The sequence below is a fragment of the Heptranchias perlo genome, chromosome 7 (genome assembly GCF_035084215.1).
Source record: "Heptranchias perlo isolate sHepPer1 chromosome 7, sHepPer1.hap1, whole genome shotgun sequence".
Taxonomy (NCBI): Eukaryota; Metazoa; Chordata; class Chondrichthyes; order Hexanchiformes; family Hexanchidae; genus Heptranchias; species Heptranchias perlo.
In genome coordinates this window covers 69,135,908-69,159,207 of record NC_090331.1, presented here as the reverse complement: position 1 = coordinate 69,159,207, position 23,300 = coordinate 69,135,908, and the positions used below count along the sequence as shown (strand labels likewise).

At 41.5% G+C, this 23,300-nt stretch overlaps 1 long non-coding RNA gene across 1 annotated transcript in view; it reads left to right on the top strand.

Annotated features, from left to right (window-relative positions):
• The first annotated feature begins 18,173 nt into the window (after positions 1–18,173).
• LOC137323340 (uncharacterized) overlaps positions 18,174–23,300 on the top strand; it is a 68,148-nt gene continuing 63,021 nt past the window's right edge. The window contains exon 1 of the long non-coding RNA XR_010963358.1: positions 18,174–18,383. This is a non-coding gene — a long non-coding RNA (uncharacterized lncRNA). The remainder of the gene's footprint in view (positions 18,384–23,300) is intronic.

Below are 23,300 nucleotides of genomic sequence, written 5' to 3'. Positions count from 1 at the left end.
TATATTCACACTAATGTGATTACTTGCCTTCGGTCATTCGGCCAACAAGACTTCATTAATTAGTAGCCTCTGAGAACTGTAGTACTGTTGAACCATAGCAAAACTTAAACAAGCTATAAATATATCTGCTTATACCACATGCGTGATCTAAGAAATAATTGGTTATCCATGATGGGTCCTTTCTCTCTCTAGGTTATTTTCATTGTCCTCATGTGAGTGTGTAACTGTTACAACACTGTTGTACTTCGAAGGATTTGTAACAAAAGTTCCTTACTATCTCCCGCGTTTGCTCATCTACCACTTTCAATCTCATTGCCTTTCTTCCTGATCCTCTTCATTTTGCTGCTATTCCCTAGGTTTTCTGTCACCATCATGCCACTCTCCCTCCTGGCCTATTTCTTTGTCTCTGCCTCTGTTCAGCTGCTTTTCCTCTCAAACTGACCTTCACAGTTACACATGTTTCCCCCCTTGATCTCTAACTTCTTTTTTTGCATTCCTTCCAGACCTTTTGTTCAGTCCCCAACTCCAACTGGAAAATGTATGTTCCCCAGATGTTTCTTGTTTTAAAAAATAAAAGGTATGCAGAAAATTCACACCACACAACATGTAGCATGAATAAAATAAGCAATTATTATTGGTGGTTTGCATAGAAAATACAGATCAGGACTTTGGTTAATGTACAAAAAAAGCACAGGGTCTTGTTTGGAACATAACTCACATATCAACTGCTTCTGCAGGGCAAATTCATTTGGTGGTTTATTTTTCAATGTCTGGCTGTATTTCTGCAGTTTATATGTCGTTTTTAAAGATTGTGACAATACCTAAAGCTTTCAGTGGGATGTTGGCCATTGTGGAAGGCTGCCATGTACTTGACAATATAGAGTGGTACTGTTATTCTTAGCACCACCAAGATCACTCATTTCCACCTCTGCAACATCTCTCGCCTCTGCCCCATGTCATTCCCACTGCGGCCAAAACCCAGTTTCAAACTTGATTTCATCAACACCCTCCTCAGTGGCCTCCAATCTCCACCATCCTGACTCAGTGGTAACACTCGTTGCCTCTCGATCAGAAGCTTGTGGATTCAAAATCCCACTCCAGATACATGAGCATATAATCTCGCTGTCACTTCAGTGCAGGACTGAGGGAGTGAATGTGTCATATTTTAGATGAAACATTGAACCAACATTAAACATTAAATCTGCCCTCTCAGGTGAATATAAAAGATCCCATGGCACTATTTAAAGAGAAAGGAAGTTTTCCCAGTGACCTGGCCAACATTTATCCCTCAACCAATACCATTGAAAACAAATTATCTGGTAATTTATTGTCATTGCCATTTGTGTTTGTGGGAACTGTTTGTGCTGTGCGCAAATTGGCTGCTGCATTTTCCTACATTGCAACCGTGACCATACTTGAAAAGTATTCATTGGCTGTGAAGCGCTTTGGGACATCTTGAGGTCATGAAAGGTTCTATAGTAAAATGTACAAACTCTTTCCAAAAACTCAACATGTCCAAAATGTTGCTGCCCACATCCTGTCCTTCACTAGATCCTCCTATCAGTCATTTCATTTGTTGCTGAGCCTCTCATACTCATCCATAAATCCATCCAAGGCCTGGCCTTACCCTGCCTCTGTCCTCTCTATAAAAGGGTCTTTTATACACTGTCCCAAGCCCTTTGTTCCTCTAACTTTGGCTTCCTTTGCATCATCCCTCCACACCAGAGCTTTCAGCTGTCTTGGCTGGACTATTTAGAACTCCGTCTCTGAACTGCTTCACCTTCTCTCCCCACCTTTGAAAACCTTGTCAAAAGCTATCTGTTCGACTACCTTTTGATTACCTCTCCAAACCTCCACACTGGTACTCAGTGTCAATTTTTACTCCTCTATGAAGTGCTTTGGGATATGTTTCTACATTAAAGGTGCCAGTTTGTTGCTGTTGTTAATCAGATGAATATGGAGGTGTAGTAGAATAGGTAGTAAAGATTTCATTTTTCTTGCTTAACTGTTATTGTCAAGAAATGGCTACTGTAGCGAGGATTAAACATAAGAACATTAGAACATAAGAAATAGGAGCAGGAGTAGGCCATTCGGCTCCGCCATTCAATAAGACCATGGCTGATCTTCGACCTCATTGCCACTTTCCCGCCCGATTCCCCATATCCCTTGATTCCCCTTGAGTCCAAAAATCTATCAATCACAGCCTTGAACATATTCAACGACTCAGCATCCACAGCCCTCTGGGGTAGAGAATTCCAAAGATTCACAACTCTTTGAGTGAAGAAATTCCTCTTCATCTCAGTCCTAAATGGCCGACCTCTTATCCTGAGACTATGCCCCCTAGTTCTAGACTCTCCAGCCAGGAGAAACAACCTCTCAGCATCTACCCTGTCAAGCCCCCTCAAAATTTTGTGTGTTTCAATAAGATCACCTCTCATTCTTCTAAACTCCAGAGAGTATAGGCCCATTCTACTCAATCTCTCCTCATAGGACAATCCTCTCATCCCAGGATCTCATCTCATCAATCTAGTGAACCTTCGTTGCACCCCCTCTAAGGCAAGTATATCCTTCCTTAGATAAGGAGACCAAAACTGTACACAGTACTCCAGGTGAGGTCCCACCAAAGCCCTGTACAATTGCAGTAAGACTTCCTTACTCTTGTACTCCAACCCCCTTGCAATAAAGGCCAACATGCCATTTGCCTTCCTAATTTCTTGCTGTACTTGCATGCTAACTTTTTGTGTGTCTTGTATGAGGACACCCAAATCCCTCTGAACATCAACATTTAATAGTTTCTCACCATTTAAAAAATATTCTATTTTTCTATTCTTCTTGCCAAAGTGAATAACCTCACAATTCCCCCACATTATACTCCATCTGCCACCCTCTTGGCCACTCACTCAACCTGTCTATATCCCTTTGCAGACTCTTTGTGTCCTCCTCACAGCTTACTTTCCCACCTAGCTTTGTATTGTCAGCAAACTTGGATACATTACACTCGGTCCCTTCATCTAAGTCATTAATATAGATTGTAAATAGCTGAGGCCCAAGCACTGATCCTTGTGGCGCCCCACTAGTTACAGACTGCCAACCTGAAAATGACCTGTTTATCCCTACTCTCTGTTTTCTGTCCTTTAACCAATCCTCTATCAATGCCAATCTATTACCCCCAACCCCATGAGCCCTTATCTTGTGTAACAGCCTTTTATGTGACACCTTATCAAATGCCTTTTGAAAATCCAAATATACTACATCCATTGGTTTCCCCTTTATCTACCCTGCTAGTTACATCCTCAAAAAACTCTAATAGATTTGTCAAACATGATTTCCCTTTCATAAAACCATGTTGACTCTGTCTAATCATATTATGATTTTCTAAGTGCCCTGTTACCACTTCCTTAATAATGGATTCCAGCATTTTCCCGACAACTGATGCCAGGCTAACTGGCCTGTAGTTCCCTGTTTTCTCTCTCCCTCCTTTCTTGAATAGCAGTGTTACATTTGCTACCTTCCAATCCGCGGGACCATTCTTGAATCTAGGGAATTTTGGAAGATCACAACCAATGCATCCACTATCTCTGCAGCCACCTCTTTTAGAACCCTAGGATGTAGGCCATCCGGTCTAGGGGATTTATCAGCTTTTAGTCCCATTAGATTCTCGAGTACTTTTTCTCTACTGATATTAATTACTTTAAGTTCTTCACTCTCATTAGCTCCTTGGTTCCCCGTTATTTCCAATATGTTATTTGTGTCTTCTACTGTGAAGACAGATACAAAATATTTGTTTAACGTCTCTGCCATTTCCTTATTCCCTATTATAATTTCTCCTGTCTCAGCCTCTAAGGGACCAACGTTTACTTTTGCTACTCTCTTCCTTTCTACATATTTGGAGAAACTCTTACAATCTGTTTTTACATTTCTTGCTAGTTTACTTTCATGTTCTATTTTCTCCCTTTTTATCAATTGTTTGATCATCCTTTGCTGGTTTCTAAAACTCTCCCAATCCTCAGGCTTACTACTCTTCTTCAAAACATTATAGGCCTCTTCTTTTAATCTAATACTATCCTTAACTTCTTTCGTTAGCCACAAAAGGATGAATCACTTTTCCCGTGGAGTTTTTATTTCTCAATGGAATGTATATTCGTTGAGAATATTGAAATAATTGAAACAATTGTAATGGATAGAAAATATTGGCACCCAGGCACTACAAAGAAGAACAATCCAATCCTGCACAACATTACCCCAAGACTTGTAAGGAAAGACCCAAAACAACCCTGCCCACCTACCCGTCCATCTTGGAGCTGCCACTAACAGAATATCCTGATCCTCAAGAAACGTACAGAATGTACAACTACACCAACAGCCTCGATGACTCATGTATCCTACAGAAAACCATGACAACAAAATCTGCATCAAATAAACCCCCAAAGTGGTTAGAATGTGGAACTCACTACAAGGAGTAGTTGGGGCGAATAGCATCGATGCATTTAAGGGGAAGCTGGATAAACACAAGAGGGAGAAAGGAATAGAAGGTTACACTGATAGGGTTAGATGAAGAAGGAGGAGGCTTGTGTGGAGCATAAACACCAGATGGGCCGAATTGCCTGTTTCTGTGCTGTATGTACATTCTATGTAATTCTATGTAATTCTATATAAAATATAAACTGACATAAAACTTTGGAACAAAAGAAAATATCATCAAAAAGGCAGACAATGCCAAAGCCTTCAGTCCACACGTGTGCTATATAAAAAAACAAAAACACAGTGTGGCGACAGACTATATAATGAGCGGTTATGAGATCCGTTGTTACTCAGTGGTTTATCTCTTGGTAAACCACCACTTCTCACCATTTATTCTATATTGATTTTATGACCATTAACAGTTTTTTCTCCATTTCACTCTATTGCACACGAGTGAAATAAAGTCACAATAATAACTATTTGACTCGCTGCCAGCTGTGGTACCAGCATTAATAGATAAATTGATCAACACAAGCAATTGATGAAAGTAAAACATTGGCTATAGCAGTTGACATTAAAATATGGCAAAAGCTATCATTATTATAATGAGCTGAGTAGATCAAAAACAAAGCCAGATGACCCAATTTTTGAGTAATATTTGCATTTTGGATTGTTTCAAAATGGTCACATTTTTACATCATTGCATTATATTTTTGTAAAGAAAAAAAAGTTTGACGAACGCTTTTTCTATAAAGTCTGTGCCTCTTTAAGAATAATATTTGAAATATTCCTACCACATCCCCTAATGGCTATAATTAATATTCCACTGTGTGTCATGATGGAACGGAGAACCTCATGCTGATTAATGCCTGAGTCATAATTCTTTGTCCTTTCCATGTTCAGACTCAGCGTTATAATATTTTCACTCGTGAATAAAAACATCATCTAACAGTCAATAAAACTAACTGCATTCTGGAACCTCAAGACCGCATTGGCTAGAATATAAACAGAATATCACACAAATTGCAGGAACATTGCAACTACTCTTTCATTCATGATAAAGACCATGACAACTCATTCATTCCTGTAATGTTCATGAGCTATATTTCTCTCACAATCATAAAAGAACATGGTGGAATGTGAGACTGGAGGAACAGCTTATGTATCTTTTCAGATAGAATTACAGTTGAACTGACATAAACACAATTCGAAGACCAGTGAATTCTTGATGTAAGCAAATGGTTCTGAACCCCAATTTATCATGTAAGGTAATTCACAGTATGGTCAGTCTAATTACTTGAAAAGTTTTCTATCCACCCTAACCTATTATGTGTATGATGATTTCTCTGTAGTAAAGGAAAGCTACTTGTGAAATGGAAACCCTTTTACAGGAGTCTGTCACTACCAGTTTTGATAGACTGGGTGACTATTTGGAATGAGCAGTAACAACAACAACTTGCATTTATATAGCGCCTTTAGCATAGTAAAACGTCCCAAGGCGCTTCACAGGAGTGTTATCAAATAAAATTTGACACCGAGCCACATAAGGAGGTATTAGGACAGGAGGTAGGTGTTAGGGAGCGTCTTAAAGGATGAGAGAGAGGTAGAGAGCCGGAGAGGTTTAGGGAGGGAATTCCATAGCTTAGGGCCTAGGCAGCTGAATGCACGGCCGCCAATGGTAGAGCAATGAAAACTGGGGTTGTGCAAGAGGCAAGAATTGGAGGAGCGCAGAGATCAAGGAGGGTTGTAGAGCTGGAGGAGGTTACAGAGATAGGAAGGGGTGAGTCCATGGAGGAATTTGAAAACAAGGATGAGAATTTTAAAATCAAGGCATTCCCGGACCGGGAGCCAGTGTAGGTCAGTGAGCACAGGGGTGATGGAAGAATGGGACTCGGTGCAAGTTAGGATACGGGCAGCAGAGTTTTGGATGAGCTCAAGTTTATGGAGGGTGAAGATGGGGGGCCGGCCAGGAGAGCATTGGAAAGTCAAGTCTAGAGGTAACAGAGGCATGGATGAGGGTTTTAGCAGCAGATGAGCTGAGGCAGGGGCAGAGACAGGCGATGTTACAGAGGCGAAAATAGGTGGTCTTGGTGATGGAGCATACATGTGGTCGGAAGCTCATCTCAGGGTCAAATAGAATGCCAAGGTTGTGAATGATCTGGTTCAGCCTCAGACAGTGGCCAGGGAGAGGGATGGAGTCAGTGGCTAGGGAACGGAGTTTGCGGCGGGGACCGAAGACAAAGGCTTCAGTCTTCCCAATACTTAACTTTAACAACGGTACTTACTCATATCAGAGACATCCTATGGACTGCACTCATGCAGGTCTCTGGTCATCCAGCTGGGGTGTGAGGGGACGGCAGGATGGGGGCGTGAAAGGAGAAGGGTCCAATAAAGCAACAATCTCTCAAGATGTCTGCACATCCCCTGATTCCAGCTACTTCCCTCAAAAGATTCAGGGAACAGACAGGTGCTGAGAGCCACTGTATTGTTGGATGTTGCTCCAACTGTTACAGGGACATCACATGACCCTGCAGCCAGGGATTACAGGCACAGCCGTCCCAGAAAGGCCACAGAACTCAAAAAGAACTTGTCTCCATAGATGCTGCTTCCATTCAGGAATCCCTTTGATGCAGCCTTAGGTTGAGGAGTAGGACAAGCACACCTTATGGAGTCACTAAGTGCAAGCACATGTTTGGGGCTTAGAGCACATATGCAATATAAAAAGCTTTAAATAAATATAGATCTTTTTATTTCTCTCCTGAATGGACACTATTTACTATGTAGGTAATAAAGTCTGGAAGGGGGTTGAAAGATGGCAGTTCAGCTTGAGTGGCATGTCCTTCTGGCAATTTGTGGGATTTCCTTGGAAAAGCAAAGTTGGTCAGTAGCGAAAGGTCTCCACTACTGGAAGTAGTTCTCAATCACAGAATTGCACACCAATGTCCCTGGCTGTACATCCACCTCACCTTCTCTTCTCGATCCACTTCCAGTGAGCCTGCAGATCCCTGAGCCTCCTCCTTGCATGTAGCAGAGTGTGATGATTTTGGAGACTTTGGCTGGACTGTAGAGCAGCACCTTATGTGAGTGGTTCAAACAATGGAATCATTGCTTCATCATTCCTATGGTGCGCTCTGCAATATAGAAACATAGAAACATAGAAAATAGGAGCAAGATTAGGCCATTCGGCCCTTCGGGACTGCTCCGCCATTCAAAATGATCATGGCTGATCGTCTAACTCAGTACCCTGTTCCTGCTTTTTCCCCATATCCCTTGATCCCTTTAGCATTAAGAAATATATCTATCTCCTTCTTGAATACATCTAATGACTTGGTCTCCACTGCCTTCTGTGGTAGAGAATTCCACAGGTTCACCACCCTCTGAGTGAAATAACTTAGATGGTGGTATGGGCCTCACTATCTGTTGTTTGAGGGTTTCCTACTGAGGTCATCAGCCATGGCTGCATAAAGTTGCCCTGGTCTCCCAACAGCAATCCATTGGTTCACTTGTGATAGGTCAAATCATTCAAGAACCATGGACAGCTGCAGAATAAAAGCATCATGGCTGCTCCCTGAATAACGGGCATTAATTCTGTGGTATAAACCATCCCTGCACATTTATGGAGTAGAACCCCTTCCTGTTCACATATGCATTTGGATAAAAGCTCTGTGGCCTGATCATCTACAAGGCACAAGTCAGGAGTGTGATGGAATACTCTCCACTTACCTGGATGAGTGCAGCTCCAACAACACTCAAGAATCTTGACATCATCCAGGACAAAGCAGTCAGTCACTTCTTTATCTATGTATGAACTGCAGATTTGTAAATATCTCCTGCTGGGCCTAGAAGGATCCTGTTGCAGAAAAGCTTAATGCCATAGTGTCTATCACAGCTACAGGAAGAGTCATTCCAATCATTGAGATTTTGAGTAAATCAGAAGGGTAAAGAACCTTATGATTGTGATACAACACTATGAAAGGAAAAGGAAGATAAGGAGAGTAACTTTAATACAAAGTACTTCCCCACAGGTTTTTTTAAAAAAGAAACGATAAATATATATTTTCCTTCCCATTTTCCTCTTGGATCAGAAGCTGCTCCAATGACTTATATTACAGGGTGGTCTCTATTCATCACCAAATGGTTGTGTTAGTAAATATCAAAGTCAGTCTTGTAGAAATGAAAGGAATCACTTGGGATGCATACAAGATACCCTGTGACATATGTTACTGAGCAACCCCTGTTGGGAATAGAAATAGTGTGTAACCATGGGAGAGAAAATACTTTACTAAAACCAAAATACCTCCCAACGGGCAAGAAGAACCCTGTAATTTATTTTTAAATATTGCATGTAAGGGTTTGCTTTGGACAGAAAGTTCTCACTCCCCTGGTGTTTCCCTCTTCTTTAATGACTAATGTCTGAATACTGATCACTTAAACAAGCAAGCGTGAAGGAGAAGTAGCAACAATACAATTTTAGTATTTGGCTTCACCCTAACTCAAATGATAAATGCACTAATTTGAGTTCACTAGTGCTTAATCAACCCATGCAGCCTCAGGCAATCATATTTCTGGTAAATAAAACCAATCTTTAAATTACAGTTTGTTATACTGTAATCTTCAGAGCCCCTCACCCACCCTGCCCCCTTCTACTCTGCCACCCAGGTTTTTAACTAACCGAAATAACACAGCAGTAAAGGGAAGTTTAACTTTCTTAGCATGTGTTGATTTTAGAAAGGAAAGACGGTGACATTATTTGGAGTACGGAAGGAGCAGTGTGGGTGAAAGAACAGTGAGGGATTTCCAATTCCCACCATATTTTTGGGATAGCTGGCAAACTTATGTCTAAAATGTTTGATAACATATCTTGAGACTGAGTTCTTTTTTAAAAATCTGTAATTAATATATTACTTATGGAAATGTAAAATCAAACAAGGACTGCTAATAGGAATTAAAGCAAGATAACTCAAGGAACGCAACACCAAGTGATCACAGAATGATAGAATCATACAACATAGAAAGATGCCATTCAGCCCATCGTGCCTGTGCTGGCTCTTTGAATGAACTATCCTATTAGTCCCACACTCCTGTTCTTTCCCCATAGCCCTGCAAATTTTTCCTTTTCAAGTATATATCCAATTCCCTATTTAAAGTTACTATTGAATCTGCTTCCAGCACCCTTTCAGGCAGTGCATTCCAGATCATAACAACTTGCTGCGTAAAAAAATTTGTGGCCTGGATCCCTTGAAAACCAGGGCAGAAATTTTTCTTTCCCCTCTGGTTCTTTTGCCAATTACTGTAAATCTGTGTCCTCTGGTTACTGAACCTTCTGCCAGTGGAAACAGTTTCTCCTTATTTACTCTATCAAAACCCTTAATAATTTGGAATATCTCTATTAAATCTCCCCTTAACCTTCTCTGCTCCAAGGAGAACAATCCCAGCTTCTCTGGTCTTTCCACATAACTGAAGTCCCTCATTCCTGGTACCATTCTGGTAAATCTCTTCTCTCCAAGGCCTTGCCATCCTTCCTAAAGTGTGGTGCCCAGAATTGGACACAATACTCCAGCTGAGGCCTAGCCAGTGATTTATAAAGATTTGCCATAACTTCCTTGCTTTTGTACTCTATGCATCTATTTATAAAGCTAAGGATCCTGTATGCCTTTTTAAAAGCCTTCTCAACTTGTCCTACCACTTTCAAAGATTTGTATATGTGCATCCTCGGTCTCTCTGTTCCTGCACCCCCTTTAAAATTGTACCATTTAGTTTATATTGCTTCTCCTCGTTCTTCCTTCCAAAATGCATAATGATTAAAGTGACTGGGCCTGTATGAATGCAGAGTGAGGCCATGGTGTTTTGGTGCAGTGTACACAGGCTGCCCCAGCGTCACTTGATGGTGAGACGTTGATCCGATCATACTGACAATCTCCTGTAAAATATGTCACCATGGTAACAATTACTTCACTGAATGGAGCACAATGACTCCAACGTTCTTCGGGGACATTTACTGTCCAAATGCTGAAGGGGAATCTGTGGAAAGTAGTCCCGCATTCCAAAAGCTGGTCCGTGCGAGTGAATAAAACACTTGAAATCCATAAACAATATTTGCTTGTTGGCTCGGGGCCATCAGAACATCCAGGGGGTCCCTCTGGTACAACAGGTTTCGTCAGTGCCTAAAACAGAGTCTGACGATACACCCCTGTTGTCTTCTGCTGCTTGCCTGATCCAGCTAACCTGGGAGCTGCAAACAGGGCAGCGTGACACACTTCAAGACTTGGTTGGTTCACAGGAGCAGCAGTTACTCTCACAGATCCCTTTGTATCTGAAATAATTCGTCATAATCAGCAAAAATGACTGCAAAAGTGGCAGACAAAAAGCTGACTCCTGGTAAAATGAACAGTTAAATCGCGCAACAGGCACTGCTTAAGTTGTCAATTGTCAGTTGAATATTCAAATGCCATAAGCCTAAACGTGTCACAGTCTAGAAGTGTTTAATATGTTCATGAATTGCAAATCCATTACAAGTACTCTTATCAATGAATGATAAGGTTATTTCTTGGACTTGAAAACATGAAGCGTGATTTCAAAAAAGGGCCTAGGAACTAATAACTGCGAAACTAAAGGGGAGACGTTTCACCATGTGCTCAGTTGGGGTGGAAACGGTGCACAGCAGGGCATCCGACTGATGCAATACACCATGCATAGCCTTTCCTGCCTGAATTTCCAGATTTGAGCCTAATATATTGATCCTGAGTTTCTGTCCATGTAGCAGGGTGTCTCTAAGGTGCTCGCATGTTGAGCGGCAGGGCTTCCTGCACTGTTGCAGATATTTAAATGACTACAGCAGCCACCAAAAGGGAAACACCCATTTAAATTGAAGTGGCAATCCACAGCCAAAAAAACCCATCTTTCATCCAGCAAAGAGAGTCTGTGCAATTCACGGAGCATTGCAGGAACCGAACACCCCATTTCACAAATGGCAACGTGAAGGTGCCCCTGAAGAAGGGCTGCATTGTTTGATACTCCAGGGCATTCTCAGCAACAAAACAGCAGCTTGCATTTGTATAGCACCTTTAACATAAAAAGTGTCCCCAAGTCCTTCAAAGAAGCACAAGGTAAAATGAATGCTGAGCCAAAGAAGGAAAGATTAGGAAATGTGATCAAAAGCTTGGCCAAAGAATTTGGTTTTAAGGAAGAACCTAAAGGAGGAGAGGCAGAGGGGTCTAGGGAGGGAATTCCAGAGTAAGACCTAGACAGCTGGGGCACAGGCACCAATGTAAGGAGGAGGCATAAGAGGCCGGGGTCAGAGGAACAGAGAGTTCAGGGAGAGGGCTGTGGGACTGAAGGAGTTTACAAAGATAGGGAGGGGTGAGGCCAAGGAGGGATTTAATCACAAGTATTAGAATTTTAAATTGGAGGCATTGTGGGACCAGAAGCCAATGCAAGTCAGTAAGGATAGGGGTGATATGTGAGTAAGACTTGGTGTGGAGTAGCAAAAGAGCATTAAAGTTTTGAATGAGTTGATGATGAGCATCTGGATTTATGACAACAGCCGAAGATCATACCTTCTTTCGTCCCAATGCTTTGTTGGAGGAAATTGCAGCTCAATTTTGGACAATCAGAGGAGAATAGTGAGCATGCTAGTAACTACAGGACCTGGCAATAGAGGCAGGAGAAAGTGAGAGACCTTAAAAAAGGTGCTAAAGTATGGCGACCCAACAGCAGCTCAAGTGTTGCCTGTAAATGCATTTACTGATGTGCCACGCAAAGCATTCACACAACACAGCGGAGGAGTGGGACTAATTGGATAGCTCTTTCAAAGAGCTGGCACAGGCATGATGGGCTGAATAGCCTCCTCCTGTGCTGTAAGATACTATGATTCTAACCTTACAGCTTTCTCATTGCTTGCCGTGCATGCCCATATTACAGCAGGGCACGTATCAAGCTGCATTTTAGAGTCATAGAGTCATAGAGTCATAGAGTTATACAGCACGGATAGAGGCCCTTCGGCCCATCGTGTCCGCGCCGGCCATCAGCCCTGTCTACTCTAATCCCATATTCCAGCATTTGGTCCGTAGCCTTGTATGCTATGGCATTTCAAGTGCTCATCCAAATGCTTCTTGAATGTTGTGAGGGTTCCTGCCTCCACAACCCTTTCAGACAGTGAGTTCCAGACTCCAACCACCCTCTGGGTGAAAAAGTTCTTTCTCAAATCCCCTCTAAACCTCCCGCCTTTTACCTTGAATCTATGTCCCCTTGTTATAGAACCCTCAACGAAGGGAAAAAGCTCCTTAGTATCCATCCTATCTGTGCCCCTCATAATTTTGTACACCTCAATCATGTCCCCCCTCAGCCTCCTCTGCTCCAAGGAAAACAAACCCAATCTTCCCAGTCTCTCTTCATAGCTGAAGCGCTCCAGCCCTGGTAACATCCTGGTGAATCTCCTCTGCACCCTCTCCAAAGCGATCACATCCTTCCTGTAGTGTGGCGACCAGAACTGCACACAGTACTCCAGCTGTGGCCTAACCAGTGTTTTATACAGCTCCATCATAACCTCCTTGCTCTTATATTCTATGCCTCGGCTAATAAAGGCAAGTATCCCATATGCCTTCTTTACCACCTTATCTACCTGTTCCGCCGCCTTCAGGGATCTGTGAACTTGCACACCAAGATCCCTCTGACCCTCTGTCTTGCCTACGGTCCTCCCATTCATTGTGTATTCCCTTGCCTTGTTAGTCCCTCCAAAGTGCATCACCTCGCACTTTTCCGGGTTAAATTCCATTTGCCACTGTTCCGCCCATCTGACCAACCCATCTATATTGTCCTGCAGACTGAGGCTATCCTCCTTGCTATTTACCACCCTACCAATCTTTGTATCATCAGCGAACTTACTGATCATACCTTTTACATTCATATCCAAGTCATTAATGTAGACCACAAACAGCAAGGGACCCAGCACAGATCCCTGTGGTACTCTTGGAACTCTTGTCACATTGACATCTTAAAGGGCATCACACAAAAATCCTTCTACTTCATTGTGTTTGCACAATGCATGTTCATGTACATAGAGAGAGGGAGGCACACGCACACACGAATGCAAGATGAACACTTGGGTCTCACTGTATGTGCTCTTGAAATTTCCAACATCGCAACACAGGACAAGTTGGATCTTGACAAGAGGGAGCAAACATAGATGGAAGGATAGCTGCCAAGTTTTCATCCTCTAATAGAGGCCACATTGGATATTATTGACGATGAGAGCATGAAGGAGTGGAGGAGGGTGAAACCGAAGTCCTGGCCCAAGCTGAGGGCTAGAACCATCCTTCTGTTATGCTTTCTCTCCCTACTCATTCATTCACCCTCATACAGACATGCCCTCAAACACCATGACATGCAATATATTGCCACGTACGCGCTGTTTGAATTAGTGTCTTGCTGCCAACATTTTAACATATGATTCCTTCCTGTTTTTTATAGACTTGCTGCACTCGGCAATCCCAGGACCACAGAATCCAGCAGCGCGTCACAGCTCCCCGCATCCCTCAAACCACCTGTTGAATGTAGTTCACGGGATTTAGATAGTGAGTATGAGCATTGGGCGCCTAGTGAGTCACAGTGCATGCATGAAGAGGAGCAAGTGGAGGTGCCACTGGATGGATAGGAACCTGCTGAAGCTTAGGAGGGACCTCAGAGAACCTGCTACCAAAAGACTACTGTTTTTAGAACACAGTCATGTACTGGAGTCATTCAAGTCCAGATAAAGAACCTACAAGATGTGAGTAGGAGCATGGAGGAGTCAATTAGCCACATATGTGTACTTCTCCAGAAAGGTATTTTGGCACTGCAGTCTAACATGGATCATGCAGCAACTCCAAGGGCATCTCCAATGGAGCCCGCAGTAGGGCAGGTCTCAAACACAGTCAAAGTACCTTTCATGAATGTTCAGACTGCTGCTACCGAGACCTTAGGCTGCATTGTCTTGCGTTAAGATGTTGTTGGATTGAATGGCGAGGACTGTGATGCAGGCCTTCGCTGTCCTTATTGCTGCCCTCAGGTCTGCTTCCATGCAGATCAGTGGTCATACTGCGTGAGTGTCCACTGTAGGACTGTGATGGAATGGGCACAATTAAGCTGCTGTCTCTCAAGGCAATACAATATTTGGTGCATCCAGTCCCCTGTCCCCACTCCACATGTACATAGTAGATGCGCCAGAAAATAAGCAGGACCAGCCAGCGATTGCGGTGTCGGCCGTCGCTCAGTGGGTAGCACTCTCACCTCTGTGTCGGAAGGTCATGGGTTCCAGCCCTACTCCAGAGACTTGAGCCCATAATTCAGGCTGACACTTCAGTGCAGTACTGAGGGAGCGCTGCACTGTCAGAGGTGCCATCTTTCAGATAAGACATTAAACCAAGGCCCCGTCTGCCCTCTTAGGCTGACGTAAAAGATCCCATGGCAGTATTCAAAGAAGAGCAGGGGAATTATCCCTGGTGTCCCGACCAATATTTATCCCTCAACTAACATCACTAATAAGAAGAGATTATCTGGTCATTATCTCATCGCTGTTTGTGGGACCTTGCTGCCATGTTTCCTACATTACAACAGTAACTACACTTCAAAAGTTCTTCATTGGTTGTGAAGTGCTTTGGGATGTCCAGAGGTCATGAAAGGTGCCATATAAATGTAAGTTCATCTTTCTTTGAACAGTTGCAGGGCCATCTCAGGAGGCAGCATAAGGAGGTATAAGACCACCTTAATCCCAATGGGCTTCTACTGAGACCCAACATCCAGCCACCACATTGACTCCTCCTACTAGAGAAGGATTCAATGTTTAGGATAAAGTGACACACACAATACACCAAGAAGAAGTGCTGAACAAAAAAAAGTACATGCACACATAGCAAAGAATTTCAGAGAGTGAGTGTTATAAAGGTATAGCTTGCCAAAGAGCCACTGAATATTATCAAAACTTACAATGATACAGTTTACTGGGAAAGAGGGTTTTGGAGTTCAGATTGTATAGTTAACTGCTGTTAGTGGGCATGCTTCATTTCCTGACAGGTTTCATTAAACCCTGAATGAAATGTACCATTTGTTTACTTAATTAGACCGTGTAATGGTGAATTTGCTCAGTAGATATTTTAGCCCATGACTGGGCAGAAAAGTCAGTAACAAAACTGTTGAACAAGGAGTCGTCCTATTATAGCAATCGCCGTTACTCTGTTGCTGAGGCAATCTAGTCCGTTAGAAATAAAGAAAGACGCTAGCCAATTATAAGTGTTTTCATAGAATTTAGTTATGAGACAGCAATACTGCGAGAGAGTGAAATAAATCATCTCTTCTAAAATCTATTCAACATTCAAGATTAAGACTGGTGAATCCTATCCCATATTGGCTCGATTAATTCTGAAGAAAAACAAGAACTCCTAAAGCTCAAAGCTAAACGCTAGACACTAATATGTTGGAAGTATACTCTTATAGCAATGTACTTGGCTCAGGTATAATACTGCATTAAACATAATTATAGTCAAACCAAGCCTGCCAAAAGAACACAAATACACTGTTGTGTTTTTATGGATGAATGCTTGAACTTTCAGACAACGCCACCATAATTATAATTTTGGATAACTTAAAGATCATATATCATGTTAGTTGTTATTTGTGTCCAACTGAACACAGCACTATGGCTGCTCCCTGCTAGTTTGTGAAGACTGAGGTGATCTCATTACCATTTTACAAAGAAATAATATTGAAACCTTGTCATAATACATCCTGTTAACTAGAGGAAACACTTTCTATACTAGCACTAGCCAACAGAAGACGAAGGACTACTTAAAATCTTTCAATACAGTTGTATTTTTGTTCGTGAACAATTGTGTGTATAATGGACAGAAATAAGTTGTTCCCATTCAATTTTGATAGGTGGCCATGTAATAGAACATTATTGATGAGAGGGGATGTTAATTACTGAATTCTTAAGCAGCCAGTAGGATATGAGAGGCACCGTTCATTGCCCAATAGGGTCTGAGTGGGCCCTTATAAAGTGATTACTGTCCAAGAAGGCAGTTGACATTGGTCGTGACACAGAGGAAGTTAAGTCACTCTTTTCTGGTGATACCTAATTTCCAATTTTAACAGAGAGGTGGCCTGACTCTTACTAAAGATTTATGAGAACGGTCTAATCTTTCTGTCATACATAGTTTGTTCAGTATAATGGTAATTGGTTTGGAAAATGCTGATATACATTTCAGTTTTGCTCATCAACATCTTAGTTATTACCAAACTTTTTCTAGTAAGATTTGACAACTCAAGAGTGTGAGAATCCTTGTTTTTAAACTTATTATTTTGTCATTCTGTGACCAATAGTCTTTTTACACTTGGTTTTACTTATAGAAAATTTGCTTCAGCCAGTTACAGTCAGTGTTGCCTGCTCCAAATGGTGATGTAAGATCATTCCTGTTCACAGCTCTAATAGCAAGGACAGCAGGAATCTGATAGAACCGCCACCAAACCCTGCAGGGAATGTTAATAACAATGTGGAAAATCTCACAGGTGTACAGTCCATATTTTATCAATAAAAATCTCATTAGCGTACATTTTCTCGAAAATAAAATTTGTGAAACACAATGAATAAAGTGCAGATATCTTGCAAAGGTTCCTAATGAAGACATTGAGGGCTTTTCTGAGACTTAAGGAGACAACGACTTGACATATTTTCTATTGGTTCTGCCCTGGCCTGGCTACTTAACAGTTTTAATTGATGCACTCTAGGCTACTTGGATCCGATTGGTGAGCCAATATCAACATAGACTACCGTATCTATAACTGTAGTGATGATTGGGAATTTTATTTTCAATTTTCTTTTGTATAATAAGCCATTTTGTTTGACCTAGTGGCCATTTTGTGACAGTTATTAGTGTGGGTGGACTTGAGAACCAATTTTCGTATGCCACAGATGATCTTTGTTTAAAAAGAAAGTTACAATTTGACATAAAAGAAAAACAATGCAGTAATTCATAAAACAAATGCAAAAAACTGTGGATGCTGGAAATCTGAAATAAAAACAGAAAATGCTGGAGAAGCTCAGCAAGTCAGGCAGCATCTGTGGAGAAAGTTCTTTTTTAAAAATTCTTTTTTTAATCTTAAAGCTTGATATTAGGCAGATTATTTTGTTCCATTTTCCTGATAGTCCTTAATTATTAACCGTTTATAAGAGAGGCTAATGGTAGTGGCCATCTTCAAACCCTGTGTTCCCAGGTAAGACAGCTGTAGCTTCTGACCTCAACATCTTTTCTCAAATGAACCCAAACAAAACTAACTATAATGGTAAATGACCTTTGGATTTATCTACTACTGAGATGAAACTGTTCCTTAACACTCATCCATTTCTGTGTTGGGCCACTCACATAGGTCATTTCTAGTTGGTGCCAAAGCAAACTAGATTTTAATGTAACACCTAATTGTTATTTATTAATCTTTCTTTAACTGGGTGTTAACTTGGGAATAAACCCAAATAAATGAGTGTCAGGCTGATTGTGTGAGGTATGTCTGAAAAATGGAATACATTTCACAGTAAATGAAAATCTTGATTTGAATCATTAACTCCCTTTCAGCTCATTAAATAAAACAAATACTCACTAATGTGAATGGATCTGGTTCAAACTAGCGCAGGTATCTCATTCCATGTAAACTTTAAATACTGATTGGGGGAAAGTGTGACCTGATGCGACAGTGAGCACATAAAAACTAAGCATTAATCTCTATAAATATTATCGTTAAAAACTGGATTCTTGTAAATCGCAACTCTTGTTCATTCAGGTGTGCCAGCACATTGATACAATCGGCAGCTCTGAATTTACCTCTTATTTGCTGCCATTCACTCTCACTCCAGAGTCACCTCCACGTTCAAAGAAGACAGCTGCAGGTGACTTCAGGTAAGCTAAGGCTAATAATTGAATACTTATGTTCAGTAAATAGTAATTATGACCCATTTTCTATTTACTGATGTTCTCTTCACTCGTGAGCTGAATAGCTTTGCAGTTAAGCTTCTTTAGGCAAGTACTCACTGCTCACTTTATAGTTTCCAACCCAGTTTATACAAGCATCTTCTGAATAATACACTGTTAGTCTGTTACTTCTGAATTCCCACGAGTTAAAATTAAAAGCACTTTCCCACATTTTGGAAAACCTCTTACAATTAAAAAGTATTTAATGATTTGCACAATGGAAAATTTGTCCTAATATTTAACTGTAAATTATTGATGAGTAGATACTCTGGACTAGTGAATAATATTTAAAGGAAACATGTCCTTCACCTCATAGAAAGTGTAAAAAGTTAATGTTTCACTTTCGGAGGAAATATTTCTCCTCCGGATGGGTTGAACTTCACTCGGATTAGTTTTTCTTGGTTCAGATACCACATCATGTACACGCACACAGTTATACTATAGCTGTAGCTTCAGTTGGCTTATGAGAGATGATTTTTTTATTCTGTGTTACAATTAGGAGTCACCTTGTCCTTCTTTGGGTCCGTTCATTAACATTTCTTCTTGGAAGTAGCTCTGTGCGTCATGCTGTTCATTTGATTAAATGCATTTTCTGATTTGCCTACTGTATATTATACTAAATTAAAATATTAGCATTGACTTTAGGCTCCATTGTACCAGAAATGAGCAGAATTGGGTCATAACACAGCAGAAATATGAGCAAAGATCAGCTGCACTTGATCTCCACCCAAGTGTGAATCATACATATTTCCGGTTAGGTTTACGTCAGGCATAGGAAGCTCCCACCAGAAATAGGCAGGAACTTCTTAACAATAGGATAATGTGACAGAAGTGGCACAGTTTTGATGTAAACACCATTTCCTGTCTTTACACAGGAAGTACGGTGCGTTTTAATTGCCTTTAAATACAAAATTATTTCAAGGTGCAGCCTTCAAATTTTATGCAAACTTTTGAACTGGTTTCTGGAACTCTTAAAGTTAATTTTTGTTCCGGCCAAGTTTGTGGCACAGATTTGGGGCACCATTTTTTGTCAGCCAGAAATTGGGTCATTGGGCGTTCCTATGGGAACCCCTCTGTGTTTATGCTATTTACAGAAGACGAGGAGGATGAATGGAGAGAGGCTTAGCACATCAGATTGTACCACAGGGCGAATGTACCCAACCCAATCTTACCTTCCCAACTGCATATATAGGCAAAGGTGAACTTAACTGGACTTGTCTGAAGAACAATGTACGTATAGGCTAAGATTCAGCAGGGAGGTTGTGATAGTGCTTGACTTGCTACCAAACTCAGGACAGACACAGCATTGCTAATGGCTGCCAAGGTCACTTTGACCCTTAACCTTTATGCCTCAGGCTCATTCCAGGCTTCCATAGTCAATATAAGCAGCATCACTCAATCAGCAGTCCAAATATGTATCATGTAATTGACTGATGTATTGTGTGCAATAGGGCAACAGGCAAAAGAGATAGGACTCTTCTCAAATAGCAGGATTCCCCAAATTGCAGGGCATCATTGATGGCACCCATGTGACCCTATCTGCTCCTTTACACAATGGCTGTGCATTCATGAATGGCAAGGGATTCCACTCTACAAATGTGCAGCTCATCTGCGATCATCTGCATAGGATTAAGTAGGTGAATGCCTGCTTCCCAGACAGTAGTCATGATAATTTAAATTTAAGACAATCTACCGATGCCTCATTATTTGAACCAGGAGGAAAAAAGTGGACAGTTAGCTCTTAAGACTGCAAAGCTACCCTCTGCAACATTGGCTCACAACACTTCTGTGACAGCCATGTACATCTGCCAAGCACAGGTATAATGAAGTGCATGAACTTACCAAAGTCACCATTGAATGCACCTTAAAGCAGAAATTCAAATGTGTAGGCATATGGGGGACATCCTACAATACAGCTTGGCCGAAGTCTTCCACATCATCATAGTCTGCTGTATGAGCCATAGCTTCGCAACCTAACAAGGCATCAATATGGAGTACTCAGGGGAGGAAAGCAGTGAACAGCAGCAAGGAGACAAACTAAAGGAGAAGGAGGAGGCTGAAGCTATAGCTACTGAACCACCTTTGCCATCTGTTAGAATTGTTTGCCAGGCTTTCATTGAAGAGACCATCTCTTAATTACCCCTTCGACCCATTGCATGAACAATGTTCCCTACATCTTCACTATACCCTCACTGTATGTGCTTTCATCTATATCACCTTTAGCTTCTACTGAACTATCACTTGCTGAAATAATATCCAACTGTATAGCAAGAACACCCCATAAACACAGTGTAACTTCAATGTAAGCAAGTGATACTTCCCTAAATGTGATTTATGTTGCTATTGTTTCACATCCTGATGCTTCCTTTTAGTTACAGTGTATGATTGGTGTGCTTTACAACCAAGCTTTGAGATTTTCTGAAGATGTGAAAGGCTCTAATTAAGTGCACACTAGTCCTTATTTCTTTGATCTAATGCTTCTTCTCGGTGCTCCCCAAGTAGCAGTACCTCTAGAGATAGCTCTCCGCCTCTGTGAGCAGGGGTCTTGAATGGCCCAGCAGTAGGCTCTGCCATGTCCACGGCTGTTGGGGTGGCCTCACCTTGCCCACATTCTGGCAATGTGCAGTGATTGGAGGGGGTGGTGGTGAGAGGGTCTATATGTGGTGTCATTCTGAGAGACAGCATCATCATCTGTCACCTGCTACTGGGAAATGTTAAAGATTAAAGCCCCTATCAATGAGTTGTTGTCTTGTTCAGTGTCACTGGTCCCAGGCTGAGCTTCAGCTTCATGTGGCACACCTAAGAGAAAAAGAGAAACAAATGTTACAGTGGCGTTGTTAAGAGAACTCTTTAGATGTAGCTTTCAGCAGAATGGGTGAATGGAATCATGCTTCAGTGTCTGCTTTGGTGTTAGTGAATGAGTAAATAAATAGGGTGAGAAAGAAAAAGGAGGAGAAATTTAGTACAAACCCTTAGCTGGGGCTGGGCCTCCTACTTCCCCATTTCTTGCTACATTAATGGCCTCTCTGCCAATGATCTCTTGGGCTGACTCCTCAAAAGGGGTATGGTCATAGATTTGGGGGGGGGGGTTGGTGGTGGGGCTCCTTCCATGCAGATTCTCTCTCTCTTGTTATGTGCAGTGTTCTCCTGCAACAGTAGAAAAGAGAGGCATTAAAATTGCAGAAGTACAGATATAAATATATATTGTACAGCCCTTAGTGGGTGTGAATACATGAACATTATGCAGTTACAGTAAAAAAAAGATTGTCATGGAGAAAAGCATTTAAGCATGTGAGGGCAATAGCATTGACAGCAGAAGGTTGTTGCTGAACAATGGGCATTCATGGGAAGCATTCACAGTATTGCAACTGTGTGAGGGGGAGGGTTGCTCTAGATGCCATCAGTATAAGGTTAGGATAAATTTTCCTACCGTGGCTAAACTTGTGAGGTCACTAAAACTTCTTATTGCACTGCAAACAGGTCTGCTGACTTGTGCATATTTGTGGCAACCTCCTACCATCCTGGTTTGCTTATCTGTGGAACTGCTGACCACCTTGTTCAAAAGGGGATAATCTCGGGCACCCGTGCTCCAATAAGATCTCTATTGCGTTATCAGGGCGGCCTGCTGCTGAAACGACAGGACGAAGAGATCCCTGCCATTTCCTATACTTCAATGATTTCTTCATTGCCGTCAGTAATAGCCATGCCTCTTATACTATTCCTGGTCTGCAGGAGAATACGACTTCAAGTGCCAATCACAGGCATATTGACACTGGGAGCTTCTCACTATTCCCCCATCCCCCCAAGAAAACGTAAGTTAGAAACAGTAGCGGGGTCAGCCCAGCACACTAACAGTTGGACGTATGCTAATGACACACTGCCGAACTTGCACTCAGATGAAGGACCCTGGTGAAAACTGGAGGCTGTTACTTCACTCAGATGGAGCACAGTTTTAATGTTCGCATTCCCAATGTTTTGTACCATCTTTTTCCCAATTGTTTTCAGCTCTTTCCCCAATCAGTGCTTTACTGAAGGTCAGGTACATTCCACCACTTGCTTAATCTGAGAAGTTCATATTCTCTTTTGAAATATCATGCTGGTTAAGCAGTAATTTTAAAATAAATTAGCAATCAATTTTTAATAATGGAACAGAAATTGCATTTTTGAACTAACAGAAACATTTCACATCAGATAATATTAGATCAACTTTCTATTCAAGCATAGATTTGTTAAAATCTCTTTGATAGGGCTTTATTACATTACTGTCTATTCCTTCAAAGTTAATTACAGCTTGCAAATCTCTCAAATTAAAATAAATATAAAATGAAATGGCACTCAACATAAATTAACACCCCACCCCCAATAAATAAATATGCAAATTTGCCGCAAAGACATCAACATTAAACTCTGTTGAATAACTGTTTTGGCAAAACATTTCTTGTGCACAGTCTGGTCCAGTTTACTGACTTGAGATGCTATCATTTCTCCAAAATGAAACACAACTAATTCAGAATTTGTTTTACAGTGAATACCATTGAACTTTATATTTATTAATATTTTGATCATGAGGAAATGGCTTTTTTAATATATTTCCTTCACATGTGAAACACAAGAATAATTTCCTTCAGATTCCTGCCATCACTATAGTTATGTGTTTGGATGAGAAGCATCTTACTTGTTAGTTTTGCAACATTTTTTAAGTTATTCCACCCACACTTCTCATGGTGCCATGGTCAGCAAATCTGCTAGCCAGTTGATGTGCAACCAGGGGCAGTGCTGGTTGACTCCTCTGACATTTATCCCTCCCTTTGGAGAAACGATTCTTGAACGGCCTCCCCCGCTGAG